An 18,622-nucleotide genomic window follows, 5' to 3' on the forward strand; every position below is an offset into this window, starting at 1 on the left:
CCCCGAATCTTAAAAACTACTACAGTGTCAACCGACATACACCAGTTAAAGGCCAGGGGCATACAAGGTCTCTCACACCTTAAGCCTCAAACAGGGTATCACAACCCGGGGTCTCACTCTAGTCACAAAGAGGCCGCGGGTACTGGTACCACAGGGGGCGGAGAACACCCACCCACTCCCGCCTTTCTCACTCACCCTCTAGGGTACTAACCATTGATTCACTCGCACCCACAGTCACACAGACACGACCTGGTCACGCACATCGGGTGGCGGTCTCACAGGTTCGGTACGGACCACTGTCTTACACTCAGAGTCACCCAGGGCACCCAGGTAGGGGCGTCGGGGAAACCCACAGGCCACTCCTCAGCCCACACCCTCACCTGCAGAACTGAACCGCGGGAAGATCCAGTTCGCGCCCCAAGGCTCAGGGAATCTCCTCCACTCGGGCCTCGCCCGCCACCCTCAGTTGGACGGAACCCAGCCTCAGCCGGCCAGGAATGAAGCACCTCAGCTCCTCAGCCCCCGGAGGACACAAAGGGGCCGCCGGCCCAGCTCCCGCGGGGGCCGCTGGGAAACGTAGTCCGAGGCGAAAAAGGCCGCAGCGTTGCGGAGTCGGGCTCCGCGGGCGCCGCTCTGCGCCGGGTCCTCCCACTCCTCTTCTCTCTGGCTTTCCAGAGCGGAGTCCGAAAGTCTTGATTTCTCTGGACTCTGACTGGGCCGGGCACCGGGACTGGGCGGAATGTCACATTGGATGGTCTGGGTTTGAAGTGCGCAGACCCAAGCGGGAGACCCACCTCCCTTGGCCACCTGGGCGGGGAACTTAGAGTGCGCGCTCGCCGCGGGGGAAGAGGTTTGCGCCTGGACCGCAGAGGGTGAGTGCGGAGCGCACGGCTGTGCGGGAACACCGTAGGAATGCGGGGCGCGGGTGCGGGGAGGTGAAGGGCGTAGGCATACGGTGCTTCTGCCCAGTCCTGCTTCCTCGCCCAGGGCCTCTGTCGCGGGATCGTTACCTTGAAGACTGAGAGCGGCGGGGATAGGACAGAGAATGTCACCCGTGGCATGTGGTTCCTTTATTTGTGATTTGGTGACGGTGGGTGTGAATAGTTCCCCTTTCTATAATGGCTCTTCTACCAGGTTTCTTTGAAGTTTCCCTTTAAAGTGCATACATACAGATACAAATGTCACATCTCCAAAGAGGCTGTTCCTAATGGCACCTCTTCCCCTCACACTCCACAGATCCTTAATCTGACTGTATACTCTTAGAACACTTAGTGTTTATATGTAAAGTTCTTATTTATCGTCTCCCCTCAAACCATTTGATTGTGCTCTTGCGTGTGAATACAGGACCATTTATGTCATTGTATGTGGTTCTGAGTGTAATTGTGTGAAACTTTGTGCTGGGGTGGGCAAACTGCATTTCTGTGATCATGTGTATGATTGTTTCTTTTTCGTATGTGACATTTTTAATGTTAACTGTGGAACTGTGCTGTGATAGGGACTGATTTGTGGAAGTGGAGTAGGAATGTATATAACGTACCGTGCAATTGTGCCCTGTGGTATAAAATTAGAAACCACCTACTGTGTGCCAGATGCCATTTGAGGTGCTGGGATACAGAGAAACTTTAAAAAATAGTGATGAAGGTTAACTTCAAGAGACCTAATAGATGTATAATTGGGTAGTACATGGAAATATGGATGTACACAAATAAAAAGTACAGAAGGGCTGGGGCTATGGCTTAGTGGTGGAGCGCTTGCCCCTCAACCGTGAGGCACTGAGTTAGATCCTCAGCACCACATAAAAATAAATAGATAAATAAAATAAAGGTATTGTGTCCATCTACAACCAAATGAACTACATGGTAAAACATGAAATGGTAACTACATGGTAAAAAAAAATAAGACTCATAAGACTCCCCAAGAGATTAATTACTGTTTAAACAAAAATAAAAACAATTTAATTTTGAGTTTGTAACATATATAGAAGAAATTTTGTGAAAATTATAGCCTTAAGGCCAAAAGAGGAATAGAATTATTAAGCTTCCTAAATTCTATGTAAAGTAATATCACTTAAACAGTTATTGGGGTAGGTGAAAGATGTACACTATAAATCCTTTGAAAAAGATTAATAAATGTCAATAAAACACTAGCCATATCAATAATGAAAAAAAAAACACCTGGTGTACATACTCTAGATACCCAAAAGAATAAGAGGAAGTTACTAGCTTTTCAACAATAACTGAAAAATTGGATAAAATGTATAAATTCTTGGGAAAATACGATTTGCTAAAACCTACCTAAAAAAATCTCAAAAGTGACTGGATGCCATGCCACATAACTGTAATCCCAGCAACTCTGGAGGTGGAGGCAGCAGGATCACAGGTTCTAGGCTAACCTCAGCAACTTAGTGAGGCCCTAAGTGACCTCACTAAATATAAATCTCAAAATATAAAATAAAAAGCTGGGGATATAGCTCAGTGGCAAAGTACCCCTGGGCTCAATTCCCAATACCAAAAGAATTTTTAAAAAATCTGATAAATTAATCTATTATTTAAAAAGAAAAAAAAAACAGAGCTGGGAGTTATAGCTCATGGTAGAGTGCCCTGCTCTAGCATGCACATACACAAAGCACTATGTTTAACCCTGAGTATTGCAATAACAAAATAAAAAGAAAAAAGTTCTGACAAAGAAATGATGATAACCAGTGGGCTTTATCCATAAAGTACTGCAAGCCTTTAAGAAAGAAAGCAATAAAACCAGCCAGATATGGTGGTGTGCCCTGTAGTCCCAGATACTCAGGAGGCTGTGGCAGGAGGATCCCAAGTTTGAGGCCAGCCTGAGCAATTTAGACTCTGTCTCAAAATTCAAAACTAAAAGGATTGGGAGTGAATTCCACTGGTGGAGTGCTAGCCCTAACCCTTGAGTTCAATCCTTAGTAACATAACATATATAGAGAGACAGAAAAACAATAAAATCAATGTTATAGTAATATAGCTCAGTGGTAGAGCACTTGCCTACCATGAGAGAGGCCCTAGATTTGATCCCCAGTACCATAAAGACACCATTAAAAGACTGCAAAACCAACTTTCAAAGAGGGAGAATATATTTACAGTATATATATGTGGCAGAGGATACTCATCCAGAATCTTTAAATAACTCATACAAATCAATAAGAAAAAAGTTACCCACTAGATACTCATATATTGCTGGTGGGACTGCAAATTGGTGCAACCACTATGGAAAGCAGTATGGAGATTCCTAAGAAAACTTGGAGTGGAACTACCATTTGGCCCAGTCATCCCACTCCTAGGTTTATACCCAAAGGACCTTAAATTGGGATACCACCACTAAACAGCCACATCAATGTTTTAGCAGCTCAGATCACAATAGCCAAAGCTAAGGAACCAACCTAGTTGCCCTTCAACAGATGAATGGATACAGAAACTGTGGTATATATACACCATGGAATATTATTAACTTTAAAGAAGAATGAAAATTATAGCATTTGCCGGTAAATGGATGGAACTGACGAATATATGCTATTGAAATAAGCCAATCCCAAAGAACGGAATGTTTTCTCTGATATGCGGATGCTAATTGACAATAGGGAGTGGGGAAAATAGAGATATTTTGGACTAGATAGAGGGGAGTGAAGGGAGGGGAGGATGCATGGGGGTAGGAATGATAGTAGAATGAATTGGATATTATTACCCTATGTGCATATGTGATTACATCACCTGTGTAACCCTATATCATGTACAATCAGATGAATGAGAAGTTGTACTCCGTTTATGGATGATGTGTCAAAATGCATTGTACTGTCATGTATAACTAATTAGAACAAATAAAAATATATTTAGAAAAAGTACCCACTACATAAATGAGCAAAAAAATTTAAAAAAAAATTTTTAGTGTCAATGGATCTTTCATTTTATTTATTTATATGTGGTGTGAGTATGAACCCAGGGCCTTTACACATGCCAGGGCAAGCCTCTCTACCACTGAGCCACAACTCAACTCCAAGCCAAATGAGCAAAAATTTAAAAGCACTCAATGATAAAACTAGTAAAGTTAATCAAGGGAATGCAAATTAAAACCAACTTGTAGTAATACATACAACCCATCACAGGTGCCGAAAAGGCAACTACCAAATGTAGCAACGATGTAGAGTACTAGAATCCTTACACTACTAATAGGAATTTTACTTGGTAGAAATATTGTGGGCAACTGTTAGTATCTACTGCAATTTACATGTGGCAATATGATACAGTAATCCCACACTTAGCATATATCCCACAGAAATGAATACAATTTTGCCCAGATAATGTTGTAAAAATTAATCAAAGCAAAAGTAACAATAGCACTCAAATTCCCATTGATACATTTATGCGTTCCAATGAAGTAAGTCTTTTGGCATCTACATTTTTTTTTTTTTTGGTACTGGGAATTGAAACTTGGGGCATTTTGCCACTGGACCAAGTCCCCAGCCCTTTTTATTTTTTGTTTTGAGATAGGGTCTTGCTACATTGCTTAGGACCTGGCTAAGTTGTTGAAACTGACCTTGAACTTATGATCCTCCTGTCACAACCTCCTGAATCACCAGCATTATACCCCAGCCCCACATTCTTTTTTTTAAAAATTTATTTTTATTGTAAACAAATGGCATACATGGCGTTTCTGTTTGTACATGGAGTAACAGCATACCATTTGCGTAATCATACATTTACATAGGGTAATGATGTTTGAATCATTCTGTTATTTTTTTCCTTCCCTCCCACCCCTCTTTTCCCACTATACAGTCCCTCCTTCCTCCATTCTTGCACCCCTCCCAACCCCCATAATATGTCATCATCCGCTTATCAGTGAGATCATTCATCCTTTGGATTTTTGAGATTGGCTTATCTCACTTAGCATGATGTTCTACAATTTCATCCATTTGCCTGCAAATGCCATAATTTTATTATTCTTTATAGCTCAGTAATATTCCATTGTATATATATATACCACAGTTTCTTTATCCATTCATCAATTGAAGGACATCTGGGTTGGTTCCACAGTCTGGCTATTGTGAATTGAGCAGCTATGAACATTGATGTGACTGTATCTCTGTAGTATGGTGATTTTAAGTTCTTTGGGTATATATAGGCCGAGGAGTGGGATAGCTGGGTCAAATGGTGGTTCCATTCCAAGTTTTCTAAGGAATCTTCACACTACTTTCCAGAGTGGCTGCACTAATTTGCAGTCCCACCAGCAGTGTATGAGTGTACCTTTTTCCCCACATCCTCTCCAACGCCTATTGTTGCTTGTATTCTTGATAATCGCCATTCTAATTGGGGTGAGATGGAATCTTAGTGTAGTTTTGATTTGCATTTCTCTTATTACTAAAGATGGTGAACATTTTTTCATATGTTTGTTGATTGCTTGTAGATCTTCTTCTGTGAAGTGTCTATTCATTTCCTTAGCCCATTTGTTGATTAGATTATTTGTATTCTTGGTGTAGAGTTTTTTGAGTTCTTTATAGATTCTGGAAATTAGTGCTCTATCTGAAGTATGAGTGGCAAAGATTTTTCTCCCACTCTGTAGGCTCTCTCTTCATATTGCTGATAGTTTCCTTTGCTGAGAGAAAGCTATTTAGTTTGAATCTATCCCAGTTATTGATTCTTGCATTTATTTCTTGTGCTATGGGAGTCCTGTTAAAGAAGTCTGATCCTAAGCCAACAAGTTGAAGATTTGGATCTACTTATTCTTCTATAAGATGCAGGGTCTCTGGTCTGATTTCGAGGTCCTTGATCCATTGTGAGTTGATTTTTGTGCAGGGTGAGAGATAGGGGTTTAATTTCATTCTGCTGCATATGGATTTCCAGTTTTCCCAGCACCATTTGTTGAAGAGGCTATCTTTTCTCCATTGCATATTTTTGGCATCTTTGTCTACTATGAGAAAATTGTATTTATTTGGGTTTGTGTCCGTGTCCTCTATTCTATACCATTGATCTGCCTGTCTATTTTGGGGCTAATATCATGCCGTTTTTGTTACTATTGCTTTGTAGTATAGTTGAAGATCTGGTATTGTGATACTCCCTGTTTCATTCTTCCTGCTAAGGATTGCTTTAGCTATTCTGGGTTTCTTATTCTTCCAGATGAATTTCATGATTGCTTGTTCTATTTCTGTAAGGTACATCATTGGGATTTTAATTGGAAATTAAATTACCTGTATAGCTCTTTTGGTAGTATGACCATTTTGACAATATTAATTCTGCCTATCCAAGAACATGGGAGATCTTTACATCTTCTAAGGTCTTCCTCAATTTCTTTCTTCAGTATTTTGTAGTTTTCATTGTAGAGATCTTTTATCTCTTTGATTAGATTGATTCCCAAGTATTTTTTTTTTGAGGCTATTGCAAATGGAGTTGTTGTCCTCATTTCCCTTTCAGCTGTTTCGTTGCTTGTGAATAAAAATGCTTTAGATTTATGCGTATTGATTTTATAGCCTGCTATTTTGCTGAGTTCATTGATGAGGTCTAGAAGTTTTCTGGAGGAGTTTTTTGGATCCTCTAAATATAGAATCATGTCATCAGCAAATAGTGACAGCTTAAGTTCCTCTTTTCCTTTTTGTATCCCTTTAGTTTCTTTAGTCTGTCTTAATTGCTCTGGCTAGAGTTTCGAGGACAATGTTGAATAGAACTGGTGAAAGTGGCCGAGTTCTACAAGACCTTCAAAGAAGAACTCATTCCAATACTTCTCAAAGTATTCCAGGAAATAGAAAGGGAGGGTACCCTACCAAACTCATTCTATGAAGCTAATATCACCCTCATACGCAAACCAGGCAAAGACACATCAAAGAAAGAAAATTTTAGACCAATATCCTTGATGAATATAGATGCAAAGGTCTTTAACAAAATACTGGCAACCATATCCAAAACATATTAAGAAATTGTGCACCACGATCAAGTGGGGTTCATCCCTGGAATGCAAGGATGGTTTAACATCTGTAAATCAATAAATGTAATCCATCATGTCAATACACTTAAGGATAAGAATCATATGGTTATTTCAATTGATGCAGAAAAAGTGTTCGACAAAATACAACACCCCTTCATGCTCAAAACACTAGAAAAAATAGGGATAGTAGGAACATACCTGAACATTGTAAAGGCTATTTATGCTAAGCCCATGGCCAACATCATTCTTAATGGAGAAAAACTGAAACCATTCCCTTTAAAAATGGGAACAAGACAGGCATGTCCTCTTTTACCACTTCTATTCAATGTTGTCCTTGAAACTCTAGCCAGAGCAATTAGGCAGATTAAAGAAATTAAAGGGATACGAATAGGAAAAGAGGAACTTAAGCTGGTTACTATTTGCTGATGACATGATTCTGTTTTTAGAGGATCCAAAAAACTCCCCCACATTCTTTTTGTATCCCACATTGACTTTGAGCTTAGCTTTTGATTTGATGCAGTTGGAGACTTGGAAAACACTTTTATCTTGAGGTCCTCTCCCTCTTAATTGTATCTGCTATCACATGAAGAAGCCATGTTTCTAAAGGATAAGAGGCTACATGAAAGAGAATAAAGAATCACCATAGTAACAGCTATGGGATAGTTTAAAAAAATGGAGAATCTTCGTAATAAACCCAAGTATCTACTAATAAGGGAACATTTAAATAAGCTATGATATATCTCTACAATGGAATATTATTCACTATTTTTTTTATTAGAAGGAGATATTCTATCTATGTATGTGCAAAGAACTCCAGGATGTATCAGTAATGTGAAAAGAAAGGAAGGTGCAAAAGAATGTGTATAGTACACCACCTTCTACATAAAATAGGAATGGCAGTAAATATAAGGGTATAATAGAAGCATCAGTTATATAGAGAGAAGAAAATTATATTCCACCACTAGAATTTAGAAAGGATTAAGCTTATGTTCATGAAATGGAGCAGTGTGAAGAGGAACTGTAGTGATAAAATGAGAAAGATAACAGGTTTGCTTCTATTGTCTATTACCACCCATAGACAAAAAGCACCCCAGGAGTGAGGATATTCTCTTGTTTCCCATAGCACTCTGCTACTCCTCCATCTTAATTCAGCTAACCCCCCTGAATTTTCAGGGAACTATGAGCAAGAACAATTCTTGGAGAAGCTTGTAAGGAAAATGAAGTTTAGGCTTCTGACTTTTGGACATTTTTTATGGTGTCCTGGGGTGCAGGGCTCTCCCAACTAACGATGCCAGTGAATGTCTAGCTCAGAAACACTACCTTTTGGGAGTTGGGTACTGTCCTACTGGGTGTATTATGCATTTGGAACCAGTAACTTATGTATAACGATGTTTCTCCCACAGGTGAAATGCAAGATCCAGGAACCTTGTACTATGATACACTCTAGATGATTCATGTATTTAAATGGGAAGAAGAAAACCATGAAAGTACTAGATGAAGCCAGGCACGTTGGCACAGTCCTATAATCCCAGCTACTCTGCAGGCTGAGGCAGGAGGATCAAAAGTTCAAAGCCAGCCCCAGCCACTTAGTGAGGCCCTAAGCAACTTAGTGAGATCCTGCCTCAAAATAAAAAATAAAAAGAGCGGTGGATGTGGTTCAGTGGTTATGTACCCCTGGGTACAATCCTTGGTACCTTCCCCTCCCCAAAAGTACTAGATGAAAATATCGTAGATTTTTTAATACCTAAGACAGGGGAAGGCCTGTCTAATTATGGCTCAAAAAATCAGACATTACTAAGTGAGATGGTATAGCCCTGTAATCCCAGCTACACCAAAGACTGCAGCAGGGGATCTCAAGTTTGAGGCCAGCCACCGCAACTTAGCAAGATCCCCCATCTCAAAAGGGTTGGGGATGTAGCTCAGTGGTAGAGTTGTCCTGAATTTAATCCTAATATCAAAATAATAAACAAACTCCCAAAACCTCTAAAGTCAGAAAGACAGAAAAGATGGATGAATTTAATGGTACATTTTTTTTTTTATGTCTGCATTGGTAAGTGATATAAACATAATGTCCTTCTGGCATTGCAAGTGGAAAGGGCTTTAGCTTTATCCATAGGTCTGAGCGTTACAGTCCAAGAACAAAAGATAGTCATCCAAAATCTTTAACTCATATAGATTAATAAGGAAAAGAGGAGTTGGCAGAGTTAGGGGGCTCTTCAGGCAGTTTGATCATAACAGATCAATTCAATTCCATATGACAATATGTAGTCATTAGAAGTAAATTATGGGCTGGACACGGTGGTGCACTCCTATAATCCCAATGGCTTGGGAGGCTGAGGCAGGAGGATGGTGAGTTCACAGCCAGCCTCAGCAACTTAGTGAGACGCTAAGCAACTCAGTGAGACCCTGTCTCCAAATAAAATATAAAATATAAAAAAGCACCCCAGGGGGTTCAATACTTAGTACCCCCCCAAAATAAATAAATAAATAAATAAATAAAGTAATCTTATCACATGCATTACATGCCAATATGTTGTAAAAGATATGAGTACTTTTTGTAAATCATAACTAGCTATAAATAGATATACTTAGGAAGGTTGCTAGAAAAATCAGGAATAGATCCACCACAATGACCTAAAGTGATGTTATTACTGCATTTTATCATTTTAAATGGGCAATTTCCCCTTTATCAACTTTTTTTATCCAGTTATATATTTAGCAGTACTGGGGATTGAACTAGGGCATTACAAGGCGAGGCAAGTTCTCTACTACAGAGCTATACCCCCAACCCTTTTTGTTTTTTTTGAGACAGGGTCTCAAATTTGTAATCCCCTTGAGTAGCTGGGATTATAAGTGTGTGCTAAAGACTTTTTAACTTAATGTGCATGACTAGTTTTGTCATTATTGATTATGGAATGATTAGCAGTGCAAAAATTAATAAAAGTTGGTCTTCAAATAGTAGTTGAAGCCAAAGAAACTTTTACTTTCATGGATTCTCAGGGTATTTTATCAACAGTTGCTCCATCATGTGTAATGAATGGCTTTACTGTTGTCTAAAGTTCTAAAATTCTAAACAAACTATATTTCTATAGTTAAGCAGAAATAGCTTTTAATCTGAAAGTAATGGCTAAAAGCAATTTTAGTTACTCTGCCTATATGAGGAATGGATTCTCTGGTTGCCTTTTCACACTCATATAAATACATTTATTTTGCCCTGTAGTCACAATGATTTCCAAACAGCTGTAGATTTATCTTATACCAGTGTTCTTACTTTATATATATCATCATAATAAAATCTGTGAGGAAAATGTTTTATTGCTGTTCTTTAAAAAAAAAAAATCCATTCATCTCTACTAGGTTGCCATTGGCTCAGAAAAATACGTTGGTTATTACTTGACCTACCAAGGACTCCAGCAATGAAAATATTGCCTTTTTCTTCAAAATTTCTGTGGTGTATTGCTTATATGTCCCTGGATGTGCTCACCACAGTGTATTGGCAATACCTGAATATATACGTTAATTTTCTTACTGGGCTACAATAATTTCAGGGAGCAAATGTGTCTACTTTTATTTTTTTTCATGGTGCTAGGGTCTCATGCATGCGAGGCAAGCACTCTACCAACTGAGCTGCTTCCCCAACCCTCTACTTTACTTTTTAAAAAAGTTTTTTGTAGTAGTAGATGAACAGAATGCCTTTATTTTGTTTATTTTTATGTGGTGCTAAGGATTGAACCCAGTCCCTCACACTGCTTGGCAAGCGCTCTGCCACTGAGCTACATTCCCAGCCCCATCTACTTTACTTTTGAATGCCTCTAAAATCTCCTGACCATGGGGCCATGACCTTCCTAAATTTCTGATATTTGAGCTAGAGAATCCATTTTCAGAAATTAGACTATTAATTAGACTATGGAAATAACTGTACATATGCTGAAACACATATGTACAAGGTAAATTCCATAAAACATGATTAAAATTTTTTTTGATACCAGAGATTGAGTCCAAGGGTCCTTAACCACTGAGCCATATCCCTAGTCCTTTTTATGTTTTATTTTGAGACCGGGTCTTGCTAAGTTGCTTAGGGCCTTTCTAAGTTGCGGAGTCTGGCTTTGAACTTGCAATCCTCCTGCTTCAGTCTGAGGAATCACTGGGATTACAGGCGTGCTCCACCATGCCCAGCCATAAAGTGTGATTTAAGACAATTTTTACAAAATTGAATCGGAAACATCAGATTGTGTTGCATAAACTGTGATATACCAGAAGGAATGCTTCTAAGCTTAAGAACAGTGTCCCAGGGACATCGAGGAAGGACAGGGACCAGACTCCTAAATGTATCACTATCTGCCACCAAGTTAAAAAATATAGGAAATGTTTTGTCCTGAAATACAAGCAGGTCTCAATGGTAATTTAATTTTTAAAAAAAGGAAAAACTAACACTTAGATACATCTTTGAGATGTGTAATGCCTTTTTGTTTCCTCCTGTGATCCCTCTCTTGGAGAAAAGTAGAGCTGAGGGAGGAAGTAGGAGTCATGAGTCACCAGGCTTTCACTAGTAACTCTCCCACAGACCAAGTCTGATGGGGCTCCACATCCAACCACCTGCATTAAGAGAGATTAAAACCATTTTGTTCCTTATTATGAAAGAGAAAGGTCAGATTCCCTTCTCTGTGGGGCTCGTTCTTCCCCAGATTCACAGTAGCATACTGAAGTACATTAGGCTTATGTAGGCGGTCCAGTGTAAAATTTCAATGGGGGGGGGGGGGGACGCGGGATGAGAATTCCTGAATTTGTGCCTCCTTTATTCTCAAAGAGCCTACTTTGGGTTTTAGACTAAGGTCTAAACTTCTGATCTGATTTAAACTCCTGATGAGATCTGTAAATCATGGCCTCAGATAAAAACTGTTACACTCAAACTGTCTGTCACTCTTGGGAACTGAGCATTACACGAATCAATCCTTTCAATGCTCACCAAACCCTTTAAGGAGTTACTATTTTCTCAAATTAAGAGTATTAAGAACAAAGGCAGAAAAGTTAACCCGCTAGTCCAAAATAAATGTAGTAAATGGCTGAGTCTGTTTAGAATCCAGGTAGTCAGGTGACACTACTCCATCAATCATGCACAATTTCAGGTCATCAGTTCAGTAGCACTGTCCGACACAATCCAGGATTTCAGAAAGAACAGACCAGTCGGGTTAGGTGGAACATGCCTGTAATACCGAAACTAAGAAGGTTGGGGCAGGAGGATAGCAAGTTGGAGGCCAGCCTGGGCAAATTAGTAAGATCCGTGTAAAAATATAAATATAAAGGACTAAGAATGTAGCTCGGCGGTAGAGCGCATTCCTACCATTGTGTGAGGCCCTGGGTTCAATCTCCAGCACTGGGGTGGGGGTGGGGAGAAAAAGGAAAAAAAGTAATACCGTTTCTGACCATATTGCACGGTCACAATTAAACAGTGACGAGAACACATGACGCGACCATTGGGTCACAATATGATTGTAATTTCGCACAATCTCAAAACTCCAGACCCCCAAATTCCGTGGCAGAAGTCTCTCTCTCACACACACACACACACAGTCACATAACATCAGTCCTCCCTCTTCTGAGTGCCGCCCGAAGCTTGAAGCTCAGACCAACCCGGCCTCCAAGAAGATCTTTTCCCATCTTCACCCCAAAAGAGTTTGTCAGTCCAGGGTGGAGCCCGATCAGACGGAACTAAACTGAGCGAGCTGTGCTTGTTTCACGGACCAGATAGCCTAACGCTTCCAACCTGCCCATCCAGCCAACGTAAAGAGGAAGTGATTTTTTACAGAAAAATAGAGTTGGACCGCGAAGGGCTCTGGGAGCTGTAGTCCTCAGTAAGAAAGCGGCGGACCTATTCAGGTTCTCAGTACCAACTTGCACTCCCAGGATCCTGAGAAGGGGCTTCAAGAGTGGCAGCTCCCACAACATCTCTAGATGATCCTCCAGCGCGGAGCCGCGTGCCCTTAAATGCCGCCTTTGGCATTCACACAGCTCGTAAATAGGAGGACCGGTCCTGTCCGGGTGAGCCGCGGGGTCCTCTGGGAAGTGTTGCCCAGCTTCTAACGGATCCGAGCTAGTGCTACCCTCCGCACCACCACTGCCACCGCCGACCTCGGTAGCTCCTATCAGAATCCTCACGGGCTGTGCCCCTTGGGCGGCGCTGGGGCGTGAAGTCGCGGCCTGTGTTGGTGGCCTGGGTGGTGAGTCCTCGGAAGGTCTGGAGCTCTGAGGCCGGGACTCTTTGTGCTGGGTGGGAGTACGGGCCTGCGGACCCGGCGCAGGTGTCGTTGGAGGAGGAACGCGGTGAGGGGCGACGCCTGTGCGGTTGGTTTCCTGAGACCGTGGCAGTGGCGTGTGAAGGACCGTGACCGACTGGCGTGCTGTGATTGGCATTTGTGCTTTCCCTTTTATGTTTCGTTGTGAACGTGGTTGCGAACATGCAGGACTGTGGACTCGTGAGTGAATGAGAACCTCTGAGGATAGAAGGTAGGGTTGGGTTGTGTGGGTTGGTGAGACTGAACGAGGGCTGCATTTCTTTCGTTTTGGTAATTGGAAGTATGTTTCTATATGAAACATCAGTAGCCCCAACAATATTCAACTTTGTTTTCATATATTAGTCAGTTGGTTTTATGTATTTGCAAAATTCATTCTTCTTACACCCCTTCATTCCCCAAGTCGCAAATTACAGAAAATAAAAACCATTCATAATTCTACCAACTTTGCTACCACTGCCAAAATTTATTAACCATCTTTTTACCCTACCTTTTGTAAATGTATAGGCATGCATTTGTTTTTACGTTTGTGCATAATGACTTAAATATTGCAAGCATACTTATTCTATAACCTATGTTTTTCATTTAACAATATATAATTAGTACCATTAAAACTATTACAAATTTATGCCCTCAATTTAGTTTTTTAGTATACCTTTCAATACACTTATCCCTGTTGAGTAGTTTGGATCTTTTCAACTTCTTGCAATTATAAACACTGTGCTTATCAGGAACTATTTGGCACATTTTATAGTGCTCTTTTTTTGTTATTATTTTTTTTTTTTTTGGAGGAGGTGGGTAGGCTCCTAGAAATGGAATTGATAATTCAAAATGTATTTTAAAGAATTCCTAAATCTCTCCAAGTATTCCCAGCCCAAGATTCTAATAATCTGCAATTATTGGCATACTATAAGACTGCCTGTATCCATACACCCATGATAACAGTGGATATTATAAAATAATAGTAATCTTTGTTAACCTCATGGCCACAATTTTTTTGCATAAAAATTTAATTTTCAATTATTGGGTTACTACTGAAGTCAAGTATTTTTAGAAATCTTTTTTATTTTGGGTGAATATTTTCTGAAGTAGTGTTCTACTTTCAAATTTCTTTCCAGAGTTGTTCTATTAAGGATCACTCGTAGAGTCACCATGTATTAAATGTTGTGTAGCAAGTACAAATTTTAGGTGCTTGGGACATAGGAGTGAACAAGAGACAAACCTCCTAATATGGTACTTACACTGTTGTGGGCCAGATAATAAACAAGGTAAGTAAACTAAATATAAAATTTATTAAATGGTGAAAAATGCTAAGAGAAAATATAATGTGGGAGCATATTTAGAATTAGAGATGGGAATTAGAGTTTTAGATGGGGCAGCCAGAGAAGGCATCTTAAGAAGATAGTAATAAAGACATGGAGGAATAAAGGAACAATTTATGTGTATAACTGAGGAAGGGTTATCACATGCAGAAGGAATAAGAGTTGTAAAAGATTCTGAGCTGGCAACATGCTTCTTACAGTGAGGAAGCTGATGTGGCTGAAATAAAGCAAATGAGGCAGGGGAAGTTGTGGAAGAAGAGAGAAGAAAACTGAGTGGAGAGAAGGGCAGATCAAGTTTGGCCTGTGGCCCTTAGAAGTGATTTTGACTTTGATGGGAAGCTGTTGGAGAGTTTTGTGCATGCGAGTGATAATATTATCTGTTTACACTTTGCTAGTCATGCTTTGTCTGCTCTGGTGAGAATGGACTGTGGAGAAAGAATGAAGAAAAGGTAGGGAGGGAACAAAGCAAGAAGCCAAAAGACCAGTTAGGAAGCTATTGTAATAATCAGGATATTCAAATTGTCATGCCTGATTCATTTACTTGCCAGAAAAATTTCCTGAGAAATAAATTTTCTTCATCAACTTTTACTCACTCTTCTGTATTATTTGTGCAAGAAAGCCCGAATAAATGGGTTCTTTCCATTTGTAGGGTTTTGGGATATCGAATTGGTTCCTCTCATCTCTTAGTTCTTCTTATTACCATTATATATTCATCAATTTTAACATCTTTTTCATGTTTCAAATATTTAGTTACTTTCTTTTAGAAGCTCAAATTCCTCATCTTTGACCACCCTTCAAGATGGCTTCTGAGTCCTTGTAACACATCCCCAGTGGTCTTTTTTTTTTTTTTTTAATTTTTTAGATGTTGATAGACCTTTATTTTATTCATTTTTTTTTTAAATGTGGTGCTAGAATCGAACCCGGTGCCTCACTTGTGCTGAGCAAGGCTCTGCCACTGAGCCACAACCCCAGCCCACCCGAGTGGTCTTTGATAGTGTCCTACATTTCTGTGATGACAGGATACCACAGGTCATTTTGAATATTTCCTGCCCTACCTAGGCATGAAATCAGAGTTTTTTCTGTGGTACCCTGATGTCTTTTAGTGGGAATGATATTTTAAGACTACAGTTATCGAGCTGGGGTTGTGGCTTAGTAGTAGAGTGCCTGCCTGGCATGTGAGGTACTGGGTTCTATCCTCAGCACCACATTAAAAATAAATAAATAAAATAAATAGATAAAATAAAGGTATTACCTAGGCCTAAAAAATAATAATAATCCCACAGTTATAGTGCTTATTACTATTATTTCTAGTTTTTGTGTGTTTATGTGAACAGAGTTAAGAGATTTTTTAACAGCTCAATTAAGGTATAATTCATATATATTTTACCCATTTAAAGTAAACAAACCCAAGACTCTGTCTCAAAATAAAAACTAAAAAGGGCTGGCTGGTGATGTAGCTTAGTGGTAGAGTGCCCCTGGTTTCAACCTCCAGTTCCTAAATAAATGAAGTGTGCAATTCCATTTAAAACATACACACACACACCAGGTTTTGGAACTATCCACAATAAAATTTTAGAGCATTTTCGTCCTTGCTAAAAGAGACATTGTACTCATTAGCAGTTATTCCAGTAGCATTTCCTCATTCCCATTCAGCCTAATCAACCATTTACCTGTTTTCTGTCCCTTTATTTTTTTTTTTTTTTTTTTTTTTTTTTTTGAGGTGCTGGGGATTGAACCCAGGGCCTTGTGTTGGCAAGGCAGGCACTCTACCAACTGAGCCATATCCCCAGCCCCCTTTACTCTTTTTTTAAGCCTTTTCCAGATGTTTCATAATGCATGATGTCAGATATGTGTGACCTTTTTGGACAGACTTCTTTCACTTGCTATGTGTTCATTAATCTTGTAGCAGGAAATATATTCTTAACAAAATAGACATCATGAGTTCATACTGTTCTTTCTATTATTTAACATTACCACTGCAGAATTTTAAGTTTTTTGAGTTTTTTTTTTTTTTTGTATTTTTTATTGACTCACCTATGTATCCATATATGTATATACAAATAAGATAGTTTCAGGCTGGTCTCTGGAGCACACCTGTAATCCCAGCAGCTTGGGAGAAATAAGGTAGGAGGATCAAAAGTTCAAAACTAGCCTCAGCAATTTAGCAAGACTCTAAGCAATTTAGTGAGACCCTATCTCAAATTAAAAAAATAAAAATACAAAAGGACTGGAGATGTGACTCAGTGGTTTAAGTGCCTCTGGGTTCAATCCCTGGTCAAAAAAAAAAAAAAAAAAAAGTTTCAGAACAACTTTATCAGTATTTACATTCCTACTGAATATAATTTCACTTTCACTTTTTGTTGTTGTTGTTGTTGTTGTTTTTGGGTACTGGGAACTGAACCCAGGGGCACTCAACCACTGAGCCATATCCATATCTCCTTTTTTGTATTTTATTTAGAGACAGGGTCTCACTGAGTTGTTTAGGGCCTCACTAAATTGCTGAGGCTGGCTTTGAACTTGTGATCCTCCTTCCTCAGCTTTGTGAGCCACTGGAATTACAAGCATGCACCACTGCCTCTGGCTCACATTTCTTTTTTTTTTTTTTTATTGTAAACAAATGGGATACATGTTGTTTCTCTGTTTGTACATGGCGTAAAGGCATACCATTTGTGTATTCATAAATTTACATAGAGTAATGTTGTTTGATTCATTCTGTTATTTTTTCCCTTCCCCCCACCCCTCCCACCCCTCTTTACCCTCTATACAGTACTTCCTTCCTCCATACTTGCCCCCCTCCCTAACCCTAACTCTAACCCTAACACTAACCCTTCCCTCCCCCCCATTATGTGTCATCCTCCACTTATTAGTGATATCATTCGTCCTTTGGCTTTTTGAGATTGGCTTATCTCACTTAGCATGATATTCTCCAATTTCATCCATTTGCCTGCAAATGCCATAATTTTGTCATTCTTTATGGCTGAGTAATATTCCATTGTGTATATATACCACAGTTTCTTTATCTACTCATCAATTGAAGGGCATCTAGGTTGGTTCCATAGTCTGGCTATTGTGAATTGAGCAGCTATTCACATTTCTTTATAGGTCTATTTGTTGTAAGGATAGATCCCTCTAAGGAAGTATAATCCAATTATTGTGCTTTTAAAAAAACTAGAAGTAATTTCTTTCCTTAAGCTATAAACTTGATACATGATTCACTTTATTTTGCTTTTGATTTTTAGGTATAGCTTTTATTTTAATGTGATTTAACTTTGTTTTATAATTGTTTAAAGCAACATTTACATGGTTGGAAAGTCAAATATATAAAACCAAGTATCTTAAAATATATATATATATATATAACAAATATAAAAAGCAAAGAGAAGTTTTGAGTTTATTCTCTTTGTGTCTCTACCACCTTGGTCCTTCCATACTCCTTTTAGTAACTTCTAAAAATTTGTTAGTGTTTTGGTTTTTATTTATTTATTTATTTAAGTTGTAGATGGATACAACACCTGTACTTATTTTTATGTGTTGCTGAGGATCAAACCCAGGACCTTATACATGCCAGACAAGCACTCTACCACTGAGCCACAACTCCAGCTGAATTTTTCTGGCTTTTAAATTTAAGCAAATATTTGTAAAGCGGTAGTTTTCTAACCTTGTTTTTCCATCTCACTTTGTCCAGCCCTTTTATCTTACATAAATTTGAGGGTTGGCTTGACAAATTGAGTGACAATTTTTTGCTAATTATGATTGAAATTATGTTAATTTTATAGATAATATTGGGAAAATGGGCATCTTTGCCAAACTGACTTTTTGTATTTTTCAAAGTTGAGTGTAGGAGGCAAACACCTGTGATCCCAGTGACTCTGTAGAGACTGAGGCAGAAGAATCGCAAGTTCAAGACCAGCTTCAGCAACTTAGTGAGACTCTGTCTTAAAATAACAAAATAAATAGGGTTGGGGATGTGGCTCAGTGGTAGAGCATCCCTGGGTTCAATCCCTGGTAAACCCTCCCCTCCCCACCCCTCCAAAAAAAGAGTGCTTTTACTCATTTAGTTCACTTTTATGAACT

At 39.3% G+C, this 18,622-nt stretch overlaps 2 protein-coding genes across 7 annotated transcripts in view; one reads left to right on the forward strand and one right to left on the reverse strand.

Annotated features, from left to right (window-relative positions):
• ZNF570 (zinc finger protein 570) overlaps positions 1-509 on the reverse strand; it is a 33,859-nt gene extending 33,350 nt beyond the window's left edge. Inside the window, exon 1 of the mRNA XM_079118838.1 lies at positions 381-509. The gene's annotated coding sequence lies outside the window, so the exon portion shown is untranslated. The remainder of the gene's footprint in view (positions 1-380) is intronic.
• An 84-nt stretch (positions 510-593) lies between these two features.
• Positions 594-18,622, forward strand: part of ZNF569 (zinc finger protein 569) — a 73,505-nt gene continuing 55,476 nt past the window's right edge. For 2 of the 6 annotated variants that reach the window (XM_079118811.1, XM_079118808.1), the window contains exons 1-2: positions 12,495-13,440; positions 14,345-14,494. The gene's annotated coding sequence lies outside the window, so the exon portion shown is untranslated. The other 4 variants (XM_079118810.1, XM_079118812.1, XM_079118809.1 and 1 more) reach the window with 4 other exon arrangements.

The sequence above is a fragment of the Sciurus vulgaris genome (genome assembly GCF_902686455.1).
Source record: "Sciurus vulgaris genome assembly, chromosome: 17".
Lineage (NCBI taxonomy): Eukaryota > Metazoa > Chordata > Mammalia > Rodentia > Sciuridae > Sciurus > Sciurus vulgaris.